The sequence below is a fragment of the Corapipo altera genome, unplaced genomic scaffold, assembly GCF_003945725.1.
Source record: "Corapipo altera isolate COAL_440 unplaced genomic scaffold, ASM394572v1 45, whole genome shotgun sequence".
Lineage (NCBI taxonomy): Eukaryota > Metazoa > Chordata > Aves > Passeriformes > Pipridae > Corapipo > Corapipo altera.
In genome coordinates this window covers 2608338-2626849 of record NW_020884877.1, presented here as the reverse complement: position 1 = coordinate 2626849, position 18512 = coordinate 2608338, and the positions used below count along the sequence as shown (strand labels likewise).

The 18512-nt window shown below is 46.7% G+C and overlaps 1 long non-coding RNA gene across 1 annotated transcript in view; it reads right to left on the bottom strand.

Moving 5' to 3' along the window:
* LOC113944084 overlaps positions 1 to 18512 on the bottom strand; it is a 156855-nt gene that overhangs the window by 22146 nt on the left and 116197 nt on the right. The gene's annotated exons all lie outside the window — the stretch shown is intronic.

Sequence of the window (18512 nt, the reverse complement as noted above, 5' to 3'; positions counted from 1 at the left end):
AGGGAGGAGTAGGAATTCGCAGCAGCATCGGATCGGGGCGAAGCCGCTCTCAGGGTGGAGTAACCAGGCTCAGGAACTTGTGCAGCGGCTTGTGTACCGATCACAACAGGAACAGAAAAGGTCTGTCAGTCCCAGCACTCAGATAAAACTGGCATAGGGTATCCTGAAACCACTGCAAACCAGCCTTTGGTTAAGTAGAAGGATGCAGAGCTACTGAAAATCTGCAACTTGAAAAACTCCAGAAACCAGCAGAAATTGTTCCATGTAGGTTCCAGCTCAAGTTTGCCATTCTGTCCATCTTAGTAGGAAATACCTTGTATTTCGTGCACTTGGCGTAGGAGACCAATAAACCATATTTCAGTTAACAAAGTGCAAAGAGTAATTTGCCTTTTCTAAACTACATAGAAATTACCAGGGAGATGCATGACTTAAACTTTTGTTTTGCTCAGATTTGGCTGTGTCTCGAGGACCAGCAGGAGAGGACCCTCCACCCAGGGACAGCACATGCTCACCATAAGGTTCAGGCACTACCCAGTTGCCCATTGGTACTGGGCTGCCAGTCAGAGGCTCCCTGGTAATGCTGCATCACCGCCACGGTCCTGGGTCCTGGGATTCATTTCCCAACACAGTAATTATCTTTTTTAAGGTGAGTTTGGGTTTCTGGGCACCCCCGAGGCCTCTTGAGCCTCCCACATGACCTCTGTCACACCTGGACACTTGTAGAGGCGTTTTGGGCATCCTACAGGTCCCAGGTGCCACTGGACACCTGCACGTGGGGAGGCAAATGCTGCCCACGCCCAGGGAACGTGCCAGCAGCGCCTGGGAAGCAGTGGCTGTAGGAGAGCCCAGCGAACACCAGATGCCACTGTTCCCTCAGCTGTGCTCCAGAGTGCTGAGGTACAATGCAGGGGAAATTTTCCCGACCTTTTCCTGCATGCATCGAGTCTCTCAAGCCTGCAAGAACTGGCTTTCTGTTAAAGGTTGGGGTTTAGACATTAAATAATTACTCTACCGCTTTCCAGAAGACAGTGGTGAGCCCATCTCTCTTTCAAAGGTCCACAGGGCTGGGGCCAGGGCCTCTGCTCTTGCTTGGAAGTGCCACTTGGCCTGAGGCTGGCTGCTGCAGGAATTAGCATGTTCACCAAGAACATTTATTTTTCTGAGTGGAGGGTGACTTTGGCATCCCTTCCATTACCAGGAAGGGAATAATACCAAGGATTCTTTAAAATGAGCAATGTGAGATGGTTTAAAGTACATTTGGGTTCACTTGGCTTTCACATACCTTTTTTCCCCTCACCTTGACATTGTATTTAACTAATATTTAATTGCAAAAGAAAGAAGAAAGGAACTTTTTTTTTCCATCCGTAAGCCACAAATGTGCTCCACTCAGTTTCCTTTCAGAGAATCACAGAATAGTTTGGGTGGGAAGGGACCTTAAAGCCCATCTTGCTCCACTCCCTGCCACGGGCAGGGACACCTTCCACTAGCCCAGGTTGCTCCAAGCACCATCCAGCCTGGCCTTGAACACTTCCAGGGATGGGGCAGCCACAGCTTCTCTGGGCAACCTGTGCCAGGGCCTCCCCACCCTCACAGGGAAGAATTTCTTCCCAATATCCAATCTAAACCAGACCTGTTTCAGTTTTCCTTAAGCCACAGGCAAAGCGGACGTAATTAGCACAATTCATGGGATAACCTGAAACAGAAACCCCCTGGTATGAATCAGGGGAGCTTGTTTGCAGTGAGAAATCCTGATTTATACCAACCCATGGTCTAAGCTTTATCTTCCACCAGCACCCATTTGGTTATTTTGCTGTTGAGCAAACCTGCAAAGACACTTGTGCTTAATAGTTGGCCAATATATTGTCTTAACAGTGCCTGAGCAAAGTATTTCAGTCTTTTGGGTCCTGGTGAGCAACACTGGAGAGTTCCCTTCCTCTAAATTACAGCTAGAAATTATGTATAGTACAGTCACCATCTGTAATAGAGACCAGCTAGAAAAAGAATCAATTTACAGGCTGTCTTGACTGTGCATGTGCACACATAGTTTCTCCTTTGTATTACAAGTTTTCCTAGGACATACATCATGAATTTGGCAGGATGAAGAAAAAAAGAAAAGAATCGTGGTGGAAATTCAGCTGTGAGCTGTAAGACAGGCAGAAGGTGGCAGTGCAGGCGTTTGGTAAAGGCTGGAGCAGCGGCAGTCGAAGGAGATGAGACGCAGTGGCCTGGAAGGAGCCCGGCTCATCCATTTTACTTGTTACGGATGTAAATCACACCTTAAGTTCTGATAAATAATGAGAATGGACACGGGAAAGAAAACTGTCATCTTTTAAATTTCAGCTATAGGAAAAATTACCATTTCAAACTGCTCAGTTTCAATCATTTCTAATGTCAGAAATTCCAACACTTACATACTCTTCCTGGAGGGAAAGCATGTACTTTTCTAATCTAATGAGGATCAGTAATGTTGAGTGACTTTCCACAAAATTACTCTCCAAAAGCCTTCCTTTGAAGACAAGCAGATATTTTTGTATGGGGAGTCCTTGTTAAGCAAGTTATGGATTATCAAAAACATTTCTTTGCCTTACAAATCACAGACCTTGAGGACACATCCATAGAGAAGCTGTCCTTGCACAAGGGAGGCCATGGAGAAATCTCTTTTAAAAAAGGCACTACGACAGGACTTGCATGGCCAAAAGCTTGTCTGGTTTTGTCCATCTTGTTTGGTCTAATGCCACCTCTCCCCATAAACCTTATCTTTACTCTTACAGAGAACGGTCATTTTTCAAAGGGATAATACATTTAGGTGACTACTTTGTCTTACTTGGATTAGGAAAGAGAGACATCATGGAGATGGTGGGCATCATTTGCAGGATCTCAGCAGCATAAAATAAACAGATTGAGGCAGTCAAGCAAAGAGCCAAATGGCTGGATGGAGACACCCGGTCTGGTGGAAGGTGCCCCTGCCCATGGCAGGGGGGTGGAACTGGATGGTCTCCGAGGTCTCTTCCGCCCTAAACCATTCTATGATATCAAAGCAAAGACAAGAGGGCAGCAAACAGAGGCAGATAGGCCCAGCCACTGCCCAAAGGCAGGAAAGAGTACTTGGGGTGTGGAGAAGGTTGTGTACAAGGGGTGCAGTGTTATGCCAAACCCCATCGTGATGGTGTGTCATGTGGGCAGCACCAGCAGGATGACATGTGCTCGTACATGCCCGAGTAACCACCGCTAAAATCTCTGCCTGATGACAGCCACCAGCGGATCAGAAAGAAGAGATTTATGAAACCATGTGTTACCAGAAGTTTATCCTTCCAAGAGTGGCAGCTTTATATCTGCTAAGCTGCTGGGATTCTTTCCACTGGCTTGAACTGGGTTTGAGTCAGACTTTGGAGACACAAACACCAGAGCAAGTCCAGACACCACTGGAGTCATAAACAAACCTTTTGCCAGCTGCCCATCTACTCCTCTTCTGCACCAAAGTCTTGAAAATAACAGCTATGGTTCCTGAGAAGACTTTTTACAAACAATGAGAGGATCTATCTGTACTTGTCTGAAAGAAGAAAATAAACCCCAAACAATTTCTTATGGCCAAGGGATCACAATGAAAATCCAGTTCAGAGGAGAGCTCATGAGGTCCTCTCAGCCAACCTCCTTCTTGCTGGAAATAATCTCTCCCCTCCTGAAAATGGCATGAGCAACTTGTATGGAAAACATTGTTGGCATACACAGTGTTTCCTTCAGCCAGAGTAGTGCTGGTTGGTACAGAGGAAATAAATTTCTTTTATTAAGTGAATTAGAAGATTAGTGAAACCTCATCAGGTTTGGAATTAATTAATCCCTTCATGAAATATTCCTAACTCATGTGACCAGTGCTAGGTTAAAACTGTCACTTCCATTCTCCTTTAGGTGAAGGAGCTGGAGAGAGGAGTGATTGGGAACCTGTAGCCATCCACCAGGCCTGGGACATGCCCTGTGGGGTGATCTGGTTGTCAGGGATCCAGTGGCACCTGTGGAGTCAGCAGTTCTCCTTGAGCCATTTGGGGATGGAGTGGGAGGAAGGGAAGGGATGGTTGGTGATAGGGACTTGGCCTACAATTTGGAAACTCAGCTTCCATTCCCAAACCTGCCCCATCTCCCTCTGCCCGTCAGGTCATCCAACAACAGGACTGGGAGGTCATGCCTACTAGAACTGGTGGCAAAATGGTCTTCATGTGCTGGAGGTATTGTCAAGGTCTTGATCTTTCTGCATATGTCTTCAAGCAAAACTTTGTATCTCTCAAATGTTCACAATGCTATTATCCAAAAGACTCTGCTATAACAATTTCAAGATGTTTTGCTTCGATTTTTGACTTTTTTTTTCTTATAATGCTCTCCAGCTTTTCAGTATAAGCCAAATAAAGCATTGTTTCTATCCAGAAAATGAAGTTTCAAATTTAGATCACAGCAGTGCTAAACCAGTTGGGTTCTTTCTAAATTCAGGGGAATACCTATTCCACCAAATAGTTTCAATTCTGATAAATCAGCATTTCCAGGCAGAAAATCAGTTAGTTTAGCTTTAAGTCCTACCCCTGCCTAATAATTAACTCTTTTTGTGATCTGCTTGGGGATACACTAACACAGTATGCTGCATGGCTGTCAGTAGCATCCCAATTATTTTTCAAGAGAAAATCACATTTCAAAACAAAAGGGAAGGGCATCTTTTCATCATTTTGACTTTGTTTAAATGAGATCACTAAGAGAGACTATAGCTCTGCAAAGGCATGTGCAGGCATGCCTTGGAATTTGGCTTGCCTGCAGTTTATCTGTCCCAATTAAAGGCAGATGCAGCCTTTTACTTCCATGGACGTTTATGAACTGGCAGATCTGCTAACAGGGAGGCAGCTAACACACAGTAACTGGTCCTGAACTAATCAGACACATTTGTACGGTGGTGTTTGGCTTCAACTTGCCCAACTGCATGAATATTTTCAGTTTTCCTTCCTACTCTTTGGACAAGATGCAGCACAGAAATTACCCAAGTTTGGGTAATCATGTAGTTTGCAGTTTATGTCACTTCTCCAAAGTCTGTAGCAAAAGAGGGGAATTACAGGATGCACAAAGTGGCTTATGCTCCAATTCTGCTTTGCAGATGAGAAGGAGCTTCCCTGGATTACATGCAAATGTGCTGAGAATGCTGGTGGAGGGTTCAGAAAGCCCAACAGGTGCTTAAATACCCAAGGGGCCACACTGGATGGCCACACCGCCACGCTGAGGTACTTTGTGATACCTGCTGATGAGCACATCAGATGCTGCTGAAGCTGAAGTCAGGTCTTAACAGTGACAATTACATTGCTGGTTTTCTCATTTTTCAACCCATCACCTTTCTTCGGAGTCTTTCTTTACCTCTTACTATTCTTATTTCATGTTATGCTTGTCTTCACATGTTTCTTACCTTTGAGCCTTCCCCCTCCCACCTCCCTATTTTCTAGTCTGTAATTTTGCAAACCTGCAGGTTTTAAGGGCTCATGAGGTGGTAGGGGCTGACTGGGAACAGGACTGCATGACGTCAGTGATTACCAGGCTTTTCCTATACTTAGGGCAAGATGTAACCATGAAACCATGTGAGCTGACAGTCAGAAAATCTGCAGCTATACTGTGAAATATGTGGCACAGATGTAACCACCAGCCTGCGACCGAGTCTCCCACCCATCACACTAAGCAGAAAGACTTGCTAGAGACAGCAAAACTCTTCCCTTTTTTAATGATTCACACAAATACAGCCACTGACTTCAGAGGAGAGGGCTTGAGGCTTAAATCTAGGAAGGCTGGTAGTTTCTAGGTAAAAATAAACACATTTCTCAACACTGAGGAAGGATCATCCAGAGGGGGTGAGTGGTCTGCTCCACCCCGCTTTTCATTCCTGTGTTTGCAGCTTCTTTTTTTGAGATGCTATTCTTCATTTTTTCCATTTCTTTTACATTGGAGACTAATTGCACTGGATAAAAAGGAAGCCTTCAAGGAAGGGAAAATGAAGATGAGCAAGCTGGAGAGGGATGGCCGCGATCCTGATGCCTTGAACATTTCAATGTTGGGTTTTCCCTTGTTAAGCTACAACTCTGAGAACAAGTCCTGCAGGGCAATCCGCTCCAAATACACAAGAGACATAATACATCCATTTAATCTTTCCATCTTGCATGGAAAGGGGGTTCTACATGCAGGGAGCAGATAGTTGTGGGTAAGGAAGAGGTCAGCATGGATGTCTAAGTTGTAAACACATCTGATTGAAGCAGTTTATCTTCTTGCTCGAAGTGCACCAAACACTATTTTTCACTTGGATTCCTTTCTCCAATACCTTCCTGGTTCACTGGGATGTCAGCCTGCATCCCCCAGGCCAACAGAGCACAATCACTCATGGCAGGCACACCCTCGAGGTGCTCTTGTAGCTCCAAAGGTTGGCGAGAAGCAGCAGGGTGTGAGGATACCCAAACCTTCAAGTGACAGGGTTCCCAGAGAGCCATCCCACCCCATCCCATTCCTTCGTATCCTGCAGCGAAGATGGACATGGCTCAGGGCACAGCCCTCTCCCAATGGCTTTGTCAAGCTCTCCTGGGTGAGATCAACTCTCCTGCCGATGCACAAATGGAAGGGTCCGTGCCCTGGGGTTCCTCACATAAATCACTGCAGCTCTGCCGAGTCCAGGTGTCTCAGACCTGGCCCCAAACACTGTGTTTGTACAGTTTCTTCCGTCCCTGACTGTCTTGGGATGATTTGTGTCTTTTGAAGGTGCAGAACTGATTCCATCCCAAGGCAGGGCAGGGGCTCCCTCTGAGGGCCGGTGACCTGTTGCCTGGGTTGGTCCATGATATATGGAGTGAGGAGTGAAGGGCATTTGCTCCCACTCTTGGATATAAGACTCCAGTAAACAAGGGGACGGAAGCAAATACACATTTTCCTCGCTATTAGCTTTCCAGTTTGAACTTACAGCACTCATTAGAGCTTTTTTTGAATGATTTTCCACCCCAGGAAAAGGCAGATGTGATGTTTTCACAGGCCGCATCTGCTTTTTGCTTGCTTTGCACTGCACAGGTTGGCCCCTTGCTCAGCTGGAGAACATCAGTGGGTACAATCTTTTCAGCTGAGGCTTTTATTTAGTTTTAGTCTTCTTTAGGACCACAAGCCTGCACTGAGAGGAAAGAAGGATTCCTTGCCAGACAGAGGTGGGTGTTCAGGCAACACAGTTTCATGGGAGAGCTGAAAAAACCCCATATTTGCCCACCCTGGAGCACAGCAGCCTCTCCATAAAAGATTTTGGGAAGAGGAGGAGGTAGCAGACCCTTCTACCCTTACAAGCACTAGCCCCACCTGAGCTGACATTAGTCTCTATGAAATAGCCTATAAAAGATTAAATTCAAGCTATCTGTTCCTATTTGTATTCCTCCTGTGTACTCCTTTGAAGCATATTTTAATTCTCCCTGTTCCCCAACCTCATTTCAGCTGGTGGTGCTGGAAGGTATTTAAAGTTACAGCCATAATCCCATGGGTTACCATGAAAGAAATTAGAAAAAAAAAAAAAGAAGGAAGAAACCCAGAAAGAAAGCCCAGGTCTGTCTGATGCACAGCAATGCTTATATTTCAATTACAGAGAGCGAGGGGCCAGACTCAACAGAGTCTGAGACAGGGAAAGGAAGAATTATGTTGGAAAACCAGACACAGAATCCATAAAAGAGCGACTGGCTGTAAATGGCTAATCTAGGTAACACAGCAGGCAGGTGGTGACCACACTTCCAGTCTGAACCGAGCACCCACACAGTGAGACACACCAATTTACACAGGGTCTGACCTGCAGCTGTGCTGCTCCTGCAGGGCAGGAATGACCCCCAGGCTCCTGTGTTGGCATTCCAAAAGCACCACACCAAAGAAATATCTGCTCGGCTCTCCCTCCTCCATCTCACAGAGAGCTGGTGCAGAGCTTCCAACACCATTGCCTTGCTTCCTTCCTTCCTCGAGATGTGGGGAGTGGGAATTCTGTCCTACCCACTGGTGCTTTCCTCCTACAGGCAGCATTTATGGCAGGTCTGACCCTGCTGCTGCCAAATCCCACACACACTGTGAGAGGAGGCAAAGGCAACCTGGCTGAGCTGCCCGAATCCAGCACGGAGGGATGAAGGAGCTCTCTGTGCTCCCGCCCTGGGCGCAGCCTCCCCGATAAGCCAGCCTGCCGAATCCCAGTCTGACCTGGGCAGGGCTCCCGTCACAAACACAGGCTCTTGTGGGATTTTATGAATGAGGCTGGGCAGGGATTTGTGCGTCAGAGGTGACATGGTACAGCTGCCTTCCCAGGGGAGGCTGAGGGGGAGATAAACAGCCCAACTGGCTCCTCGAGGCCACTTCTCCGATTACCCAATATTTTCCTCTGGGCTCTGCTCTCCACGTCTCATAAATCCCCTCTCTGCTTGGCCCCCGGGCAGCGCTGGGGGCTGTGAACGTGCACCCAAGTGATGTGCCCCGTTCCCCGGCTGACAAGGGAGTGTTTGAAAGAAGCTCTTTCTGCCAAGCCAAAAACCTCGCAGAGGATGTTGCAAGTTGGGCTTTGAAGGCAGGGTTTGTTTAGGGACGTCAGGTTTCAGCTGGATCCACTGATACCGGACATGCCAATGAGAAATCCCAACTACCAGGCAAAACTGAGTAAGAGACTTGCAGGCTGTGGATGCCTTTAGCTGAGGAGCACATAAACATCCTGCCCTCTCCCTGGTCGGGAGGGAAGGAGAAACCACTATGCCCTGTGTGCTCTGTCCTGGTTAAATCAGAGCTCTCAGACTTCCCCAATAAGAACAGCCACCAGCACCTCTTCCTTCCCTGTGCACCAAGCAATAACAAGTCAGGGTTAGCACAAAGCCAGCAGGGCTCAGAATAGATTATGTGTGTTGAGGAGTGCAAAGCAGAACAACACCCCAGACTAGAGCTGAGATATGCCAGATTCCACTGTGATCCTACAGAGATGTCAGTCAGGCTTATTGAAGTCACCAGGAGAGCTGTAAACATACAGAGTTTCATCTTTATAAGGAAAAATAGTAAGAAATCCTGCTTGACATCAAGGACAACCAGAGAATGGGACATGGGCTTCTGAATTCCCAAACAGGGGGACTTGATCCTACTAAAAACAGGGTTTCAAAAGGAGTTTAATTCTTTCTATTTCTGTCTGCCTCTGGCAAATCTTTTCCAATAGGAGATGGGACCACTTCAGTCTTTGTCCAGAGGCAACTCAAAGTAGGGGATGCTTTGTTTCTGCTTTGCTGCTCTCGGTCAGGTCACATCACAAGTCCTGGAAGCTGTATCAAACAGCTTGGTGCTTTCAGGAGATGCAGCAGATGCAGTCAGCCTTTTATCTTCCAGAGCTTTCAAATTGCTGGATTTGTGTTTTATTTCAATGATCTCTCAATTGCTGGTGATTACATAGAGCAGGAGAACAGACCCATTTGGACAACTTTTGCTTGGTCAAAGCCTATATTTAAACTCAATTCCTATCTCCCTTTCCAACAGTCCATTTTCCAGTCTATACCTTAACATCCAAAAGTCCTCAAGAAATCAGCATTAGAGCTGGAAATGATCCCTGCCACCCTGCCTGCCAGGAGTGAGACCAGCACTTCTGATCCCTATGAGTCTCTTTTACCCACCAGTGAATCCCCAACCTGTGAGAGCAGAGCTCCTGCACCAGCTCTCCCTGTGGACAGTGGCAGCTGCTGGTGGCTTCTCCAAATAGTTTCATTTCATCTCACTAAGTTGCTCTTTGGGAGCTTGATGACCTTATAAAGCATGATTTGGTTTCGTTTAAAGAAACAAACCCGACTGCCTGGATGATACTTGGACCCCAAACCATATTTTTAAGCAATGGGGCTGGATGAGGCCATTAAATAATCTGCTGGTGAGTCACAACACCCCTCTCTGCAGCAATCTGCTCTGTCAAACAGCATCCCTGATTTTCTAGCTCAGTGTCAAATATTTGCTCTCTGTCTGAGGGTAAAGGATATTTCCCAGTGAAACCAAACATCCATCTTTACAGTGGTGCATCCTTTAACTGCTGGCCATTCTCTCACACACACATACACACACCCGGTCACTCAGAGGGGCCAGACATAAAGCCAGGGTGAAATAGCAGTAATCAAAATTGCACACAAAGCAAAAGATGCCCCCAAATGCCATTGGCTTCCAGGAAACAGTAAGCTTTCAGAGTTCTCAGCTTGGTGAGAGCAAGCTCAGCTCCATTAAGTTCAACAGACTCTGTTACACTCCACTGAAGTAGGTCTTTTAGGGTTTATTTGAGGTTAACTGCCCAAATCCCTGGCTTGCAGACCTCTTTATGTCCAAGATAACAAATGCAAAGGCAAATGGGAGGTAAGAAAGAAGCTGTGCTAGCGTCTGGTTCCCTGTTCTGGCTCCCTGTGTTTGCTGACAGCACAACTATGCAAAGCATTTGGCTCCACACACTTTGTGGCCATCCTGCTTTTATTCCAGCAGTCCCAAATACAGCCCATTTCTCCTCCGTTTTCTCTTGGGGACTTTGCATAACAGCCAGGTAGGGATACTCACAGAGAATAAACAAGTCCTATCAGCACTTTTCTTTGATTATTGACAAGGAGAGTCAATCATAAACAGGGCCTGGCCACCCTGGGCACAAAAGCTGGGCTTTGGCCACACATGGAGGATCCTGCAGTGGGAAAAACCCGGCATAAAATGCTGTGTGTCCCATGGGCCAAGGGTGCTGTTTGCTGGTGCTCTGCCAAACTGAGGTGTTGTGTGGGGCTGGTGAATGGGGGCAGGACCCTGACACCCACCCTGAGTGCTCCCCTGGGGTGCAGGGCTGCCCTTGGGAGCAGCTGCTTAGCCACTGCCTTGCCCAGAAAGTGGGTGGACAAATGAACTAAGCCCTGAATAAAGGAGCATGTGTGTGATCATGACTGTCTATGTTTGGGGAACACAAATCTGGCCACTGTCTCGTCTCTCAATGGGGTTGACAGTGCCAAGGGGGGCTGTTATACCCAACTCCCAAAGGCAGGGAGGTGTCCCCTGATCTAAAATGGTGTTTTTTCAGTCTCCGCTGAACCAGGGCTAAGTGCAAAAATAAAAAACAAAAGGTCACCAAAAACACCCCCCCCCTTTTTATTCTTCATCTTTCTCATCATAAGCAGAAACAAGAGAACATTTAAAAATTGATGTTTCTAGAAGAGTAACCTAAACTATTAACCCAGCAATGAGGAAAAGGGCTTACTCTTTATCTTGGTACTTTTTTCCTTAAAGCACACCTTATGCTGCAAGAGGCAAGAGCTGTCGGTGTCACAGAGCTGCCCCATACAAAGGATGCTCCCAGGGCAAGGACAGTGGGACAACTGGCCATGCCTCTACTGCACCATGGTGGCATTTTCCACCACTGCTCAGCTCCTGGCACAGTTAATACAGATGCAGATCAGCATCAGGCAAATGTCTCTGTGCCTGGTATCCCCCAGCATCTCTGGACCATGCTGTTTTCTCAGGCACAGGCAAGCCTGGTCTCTATGTGCAAGTGCAACAATTGAGCCCATGTTCAAGTGCCTGTGTGATCCAGCATTTAGAACCATGAACCAGTGAAACAACAAATCTTTAACACATACCTACCTCCCAGATAAAAATGGACAAATAAGCTGGGGGAAGGAAAAAGGAATATACCACTAAAGACCAGGAGCTGGACAAAAAAACACTATAATTTTATTAGTCGTGCAATAAACCAGGTTGATCTCAAAAGAATACACGTGGTGGGTGCAAGGTGTTACGAGGCAGGAATGGTGTGTTGGTAAGAGGAATGTCAGTACATGTTATGTGACCAAAGGCCAGTTTGTATTGCTATGGGACACACTTCTCCCAGGCTGGCATTCAGACAGTACCTCCCTCCTGGGAGCTCTGCTCTCTGTATCAGCAACCAGCACCCCCAGACGCAGCGCTGGTCAGCACAGGAATAACGTGGGAGCAATGGCTCGCATGGCCTTCCCTGATACATTCATTTTCCAAGAGGCAGATTTACATCCCGCTGTCCCCACACTCGCCCCGGGTAACCCCAGAGCTTCACTTTCACCCACAGCTCCACAGGCTGCCACTTCACATCAAAGAGGAAGCCGGGAATGTGCTGACCCGTCCCAGGCACCAAGATGGGAATTAACTGGAGAGAGCCCAAAAGGGAACAGCGAAAAGAGTGAGAAGACACGATTTATGAGGAAAGAGTGAAAGAATGAAGGTTGTTTAGTCTAGAAGATGGATGATTATGACCTTCAAATACATTCAGGACAGAGGAACAGATACATCTTTTCCCAGCGGTTGTTGTGGATAGTAGAAGTAGTAACAGGCTTAAGTTGCATCAAGGATGACTTTGGTTACATATTAACAAATACTTTCATATTTTCCTATGCTCGCTCTCCAAGCTTGCCTATGGAGTCTTCCTCTCTGGACTCTTAAGCATAAGATTAATTTATTGGTTGATTTCCACCTAGCAGGAGCCTGAGTCTCTCCTTTTTATGATATTGTTTTGTTTTTAACAAACCCATGCAACTCTCACCAATCTGCTTGTTGTTATGGAAGGAGTCTCCATGTGGAAAGGAGTTCATGGATCAGAACCCATTATTATCTTGGGGCAAAAAAAAGAGAGCTTTATGAGAAGAGAAAAAGCCCCAGATTCCCAGATGCCTCAGGGGAGATGCTGTGGTGCCTCTCCCAGAGACACAGCACAAAGCCACAACTGGGATAAGGGCTCAAGTGCCATTCCTCACACTATAGGAATATGAACATCTCCCTGGGCTCCTGCAATGCTTCAGGAGGGATCCAAGCAGTGGTACTTTTACTTGGGTATTCCCAGCATCTTTCTACTTTATTTTGGAATCATCTGCCTTCATCATCCCGTTGCCCTCCTTGTCCCTGAAGCCTCTCACAGCTCTTTACACTTTCAAGAGAAGCCAAACTACCAACAGTTGCTGGCAGCAGTTCAGTCTTTCCAGGATGAGGCAGGAGCACCATCTCATTTACTCACTGCAAATAAGTGCTCCTTCCCTGTAATTCCCAGAGCCACGCAGGGATTCAGAGCCATGCTTGCTGGCCTTGCTCACTGTGCCTGGGGACACCTGAGGGATGGGAAGCGGGGGAGAAACTCGTGGCTCCTTCCAGCTACTCATGCCCACAGCCTCGGGGACCTGTGGTGTTGTGGCAATTAGGGAGACAAGCACCTATTTCCCTGCTGCTGGTTCCTCTCCCACAGCCCGTGGCCACAGCCCACAGGCCGGGACACACTCCACTGATGGTTTTATTCTGGATGGAAGGGTCTCAGTGAGGATGTCCTGTCTCCACCCATCAGGCAGCTTGTAGGATGAAGCTCGTTAGCAGTTGTAATTAGACTGCCATTGGCACACGCTTCCAGCAAATTGTTCCAGTTGCTGCCCTGTGCCTTCGCTTTGCTGATGTATTTAGTCAGCCACCAAAGTCCGATGGATGCCTTTGGTACCCAGCAAGAGCCAAGGGGATCTGAGCTGCACTACAATGAATTAGCTAAGACCTACACCAAGCAACACCCCCAAAATTGCCTTGAGTGATTATGGTCAGCTAAGGGCCCTATGGGACATCTTTTTTATAATTAAAATGTTTTGTACAAAGCTGTCACTCCTTTACATATCAATTTACGATCACATTGACACCCCATACTAGCATTTCCTGGGATTCAAAGGACCCTGGCACCTCTTCCTCCTCTCCAAGAAGGTGAGGTGGAGTGGTTTTGGGACAGTTTTTTCTTCTGGAAAATGGATTTCTCCCCTTCCCTGCCACTCCAGACACCCTCATTTGCTGCTCCTCCCATTTTAAACACTGGTCACAACAGTTCAAGAATACAAATCCTGCCCAAGTCTCCCAGGTCTGGGAAGAGATCTGCTATACCAGGCACTATAAAAATAGCTACTGATGTGATACTCTGAAAAGACAAAGCTTTTGCAGGGTAAGCTCATAGGATCCTATTTAAGTGTAAAATAGAGGAGTTCAACATCCAGTATTCCCCAGTGGCACCCAAAGAGCTTGTTTGCCTCCATACAGCACACCAACAGCTAAACCCATGGCATCTGATCCCTAAGTTAGTATCAACTCCCTCTCTTTGGCTCAGGTGCTGGTAACAGTCAGGAATGGACCAGCTCAAAGCATCAACTCTGCAAGTGACCTTGTAACCTCTGTGAGTTGCTTCAACCCAGATCCCAGCACTGGTGACTGTATTCCTTCTAACACTGGAATTTTAAAGTCCACAAACTCTCCTGAGACTCAAGAGGAGAATCATCCACCTGCACTAGAAGCCAGCAGATCTAAACCAGGCTGCAGTCCCATCTCAGACCACCACAGTGGTTATTTGTGGGCTGCAGAGGCCCTGGAAGCCATAAACCAGCATTTTGCTGATTTGGGACTGGTTTCTAAAGCCCTGGACATGGAGGAAAGGACACAGCAAACGCTGCCCTTGCACCTCAGCAGGAGATGAGTTATGTCAGGACTGCCAGCACATCTGGGACAGAGGAATTCCCAGGGGATGCTCTCTTTGAAGAGACAGCTGGGGAGATGGTGGGAAGGGAAGGAGGCAGTTGGGAGGGCAGAACAATAGTTATTTATTTTGATTTTAAAACCCAAAATTTCTAGTTTGTTTATTCTGTGCTCTGGGTAGAGAGCATAGATTCCCAGAAAAAATGTCTGGGAAAAAGAGGCTCCCGTGTCCTTCAGCCCATTGAAGACTAGGACTACAATGTTTATTTGAATTAAAAATTCAAATAAAAAAAAAATAAAACAAAGGCAAGCAGTAGCCCCTGTCCCTATCCATACATGGATGCTGGTAGATCCTTGCCTGGATCATAGAATCATGGAATCACATGGTTTGGGTTAGAAGGGACCTTAAAGACCATCTCATTCCAAACCCCTGCCACACCTTCCACTAGCCCAAGTTGCTCCAAGCCCTGCCCAACCTGCCCTTGAACACTTCCAGGGACAGGGCATCCACAGTTTCTCTGGGCAACCTGTGCCAGGACCTCACCACCCTCCCAGTAAGCTCTTCTCCAAGCCTCCCCTGCTCTGCTCAAGCGGGTTTTATCCTCTGAACAGGCACCTCCATCCCCAAACAGCACTGGTCCCTTCATCTTATGTTCACCACCATAAGATTTTTGGGGTACAAGAGAGCAGAGAAACAGATGAACAAGTATCTTAACTGACAATCTTGGTGGTTCAGTTCACGTAAATCCACAGAGTTAAGGAGGAAATCTCTCCTCAGCTACTCAGCCACTAACAGAAATTCTTTCTATTTTGAGAACAGCCCTCTCTATCCCCCAGGTTCACAGCCTGGCTCAGGAGATGGTCACACACCTGAAGCACAACATCAGGACTTGCTGCTTCCCTTCCCTCCCCTTTGGCAGCTGCAAGAGCACTTCAAGTAATCCTGAAGCAAACCCTGGGAAAGGAGGCAGGTGTCTTACCAAACAGTAACACTTGGAGTCTTTTGATCTCAGTTTGTCAGGCAGTAGAGTGAGACACTTTTAGGATTTAAATCCACAGTTATGGTAGCTAGGGGGTTTATTAACTTTTTTCCCCCTCTTCAGTTTATCTCCAGGTCCTCAAACACGACAAGTTGCATGAGCTGGTGACACTGCCAGAGAGCAAACTGCTCGTCCTGCTGGCCTCTGCTCTGGGAATTGCAAAGGGACAGGAGTTCAAAGAAATGGAGCATCTTCCAGTCTGAATGGAATCTGAATCCTGCTCCTTCTATGAGAAAACTCTTGCCTCTGCCTGCTGCAGGGTAAGAGATGAAGCAGGAGCAGACCTGGGGGGCTGCAGAAGACCTTGATGATACAGAGGAAGAGCTTTGCAGTTCTAAAAAGCATAGCTGTGCCAGAAAGAGAAGAGCACCAGATTCCTAGGATGGCAGAAGGGGGAAGAAAAGGGGGAAGTCTATTAAAAAAAAAAATCATACAAACGTTAGAATAAGATGTAAGAAAATGCACTGCACATGTTTGTACTTACTTCAAATAATTCACAAAGTAAGGCAGCCAGCAGTCTGGCTGAACACAGAATGGCTGCACAGCCTATACCTCCTGCCATTGGACCCATCACAGAGTCCAGAGACAGTAGAATTAAATTGATTGCAGTTTTCCTGGAGAGGTTTTAGCCAAATCAACAATTTAACCCTTTGGTGTCCTGTAGCAGGCACTATGAAATATTATACATCAGTCTGATGTGTGAGCTAAAAGACAAAGCCTCTTTTTTTTTTGCTTAGACCTCAGACTGGAGAGGTTTGATCTGGCACTGCTTTCCAGCCTGCCATTATCCATGAGCAGATATCTGGTACATCAAGCTCTCCTGGGGACAGCAGTTCATGTGCTGTGGAGCTGAGTCTGAAATGTGGTGTGTTTCCATAGGGAGTGATAGCAGGGAGCCACAGCACACGGTCCAGGTTCTCACTGGATTTGGGATAACCTGGATCAACCAACCAGGGTGAGATCTGGCACTGAAGAGACCTGGCATGGAGAACATGTCAAGGAAAACACCTGGTGGAAAACCACCTCAAATACATCTACATGTCTTGGGGACGCATATGCCCAGTCCTGAAGAAGCAATGGGGTCCAAAGCACATCTGTTTGCCCGGCTGGAATCAGCTCAGAAGCCACTTTCACCCTACTGCAAGAATGAGAGACAGAGGAGTTTCTTACATCCATCTCAAGCAGTGCAGGCCTATGCCCCAGACATGTGTTGCAATATTTCCTTGCTGCAGTTTTCCCTGGATGTGGTTTATCTCCACACTTCAGAGGCTTCCTGGACTCCCACTTCAGCTTCACGGAAGGAAGATGACTGCAATTCCCTGTCACTGCTTCCACTCCTCTGCAGAATGCACCTTGAATTTAAGACCCTCTGTGGACACTGGAGGTCTTACCAACCCTACACTAACTTTGTTCTTCTTGCTGTTTCTCTGACATATGTGCAGACTCCAGAATTACTGTGGCTCAGAGGGCATCTCTTTGTGGTAGGCAAGATAGTATTTGGTCAAATTTTGGTTCTCACCAGGGGCTGAAGGAAGGCAGGGAAATCACACACCAAGAGGTGCAAGAGGCTATTTTTATTCTGTCTGGGTTTACACCCACATGTGTGGGTTTGTTGGTTATTTGCATGAGCCAATTCTCGGCTGGTTTGCTGACAAAAGCAAGGAACAATTCATCACTCTGAATGGAAACACCCTGATTTAAAACCACGAGTGATCTGCCCTCTAAGATCTAGTGCAATAACAAAAGTGTGCATTTCTTGCTAGTAACTTGCAGAGAAAATAAACTGACAATGAACTCATTTCAGTGTCATTAATGTCTAAGTATGTTTAGCCTCATAAAAGGAGGCCATTGAAAGAATTTTTGGAACGTAAAATGCTGTTAAGTAGAAAAGGAACATACTAAAATTTGGAGCCTGGTAGTCATCTCAGAACACACAAGAGAGTAGACTGGACCAAAAATGTAGACACAGCCTTTGGGCTTTGGGGATTCCCAGGCTGAGCTGGCTGGTGTTGGGTGGGTAAGTCCTTGGATGCTTCCCCGCTGCACCCAACACTGGTCACTTGTGGAGAAAGGATGCTGGGAAAAATGACTCTTTGCTCTGAGCCACTTGGTGATGTCCCCACATTTGGTAAACAATGATGATTAGGCTGAGCTTTTATTCCCTTCCTGAAAATTTTCATGTTTCCTTTCTAATAAAGTAAACATTACAGAAATGACTTTAGGAAATAAAGTGCAAGGAGGAGCCTCATCTTGTTTTCTGGCAGCAAAAATGCAGAACAAAAACAAAACAAAAAATTCCCTTGCTTTGCAATTCTGTGCATCTTTCAAAATCCTTCTCCCACTGCAAGCTGTCCTTGGGATTGACCACGAGTGCTTCCCAGCCCATGGAAGCGTTGCAGCAAGTAGGATTTACCCCGTGAACTTCCCTTTCTTCCCACCTCCTCTCCCTGATACACATACACACTGATATCTACCTCCCTCCAGAAGTTCTCTGAGGAAGTAGAAGCTAAAGACTCCTCCTTTGGGGAAAGTGGGGATTGTTTGCCTCTTTTGATGCTGAACTTCTTACCCCTTCTCTATCAGAGGAGGTTCACATCCTGCTCACTGGGCCCTTCACACACCCGTTCAAGCCAAAGAGACAGCCTTGACTACATCTGAACAATGACAGCACAAATTCAAGACTGTGTACATACCCCCCCAAGTTTCCATCGAGTGTGATTGATCAAATATTTGCTTTTCTCAAAGCAGATAACATTTGTGAACTTACAATCTTCAGCTACAAAGCCTTATCCCCCTGTGCTATTTATCTCCCACGTACAAAGGCCAATTGATTTCTCCCATGACAGCCAGACCCGGGCTCTCAGCTCTCACCCCTGCTGCAGTTCCTGGTGTTAGCCTTTGGTTTGGACTCATTTGGAGAACAAGGGAGAATAATGGGGAGAAGAGGGTCAGTAAGAAATAAAAGTGAAC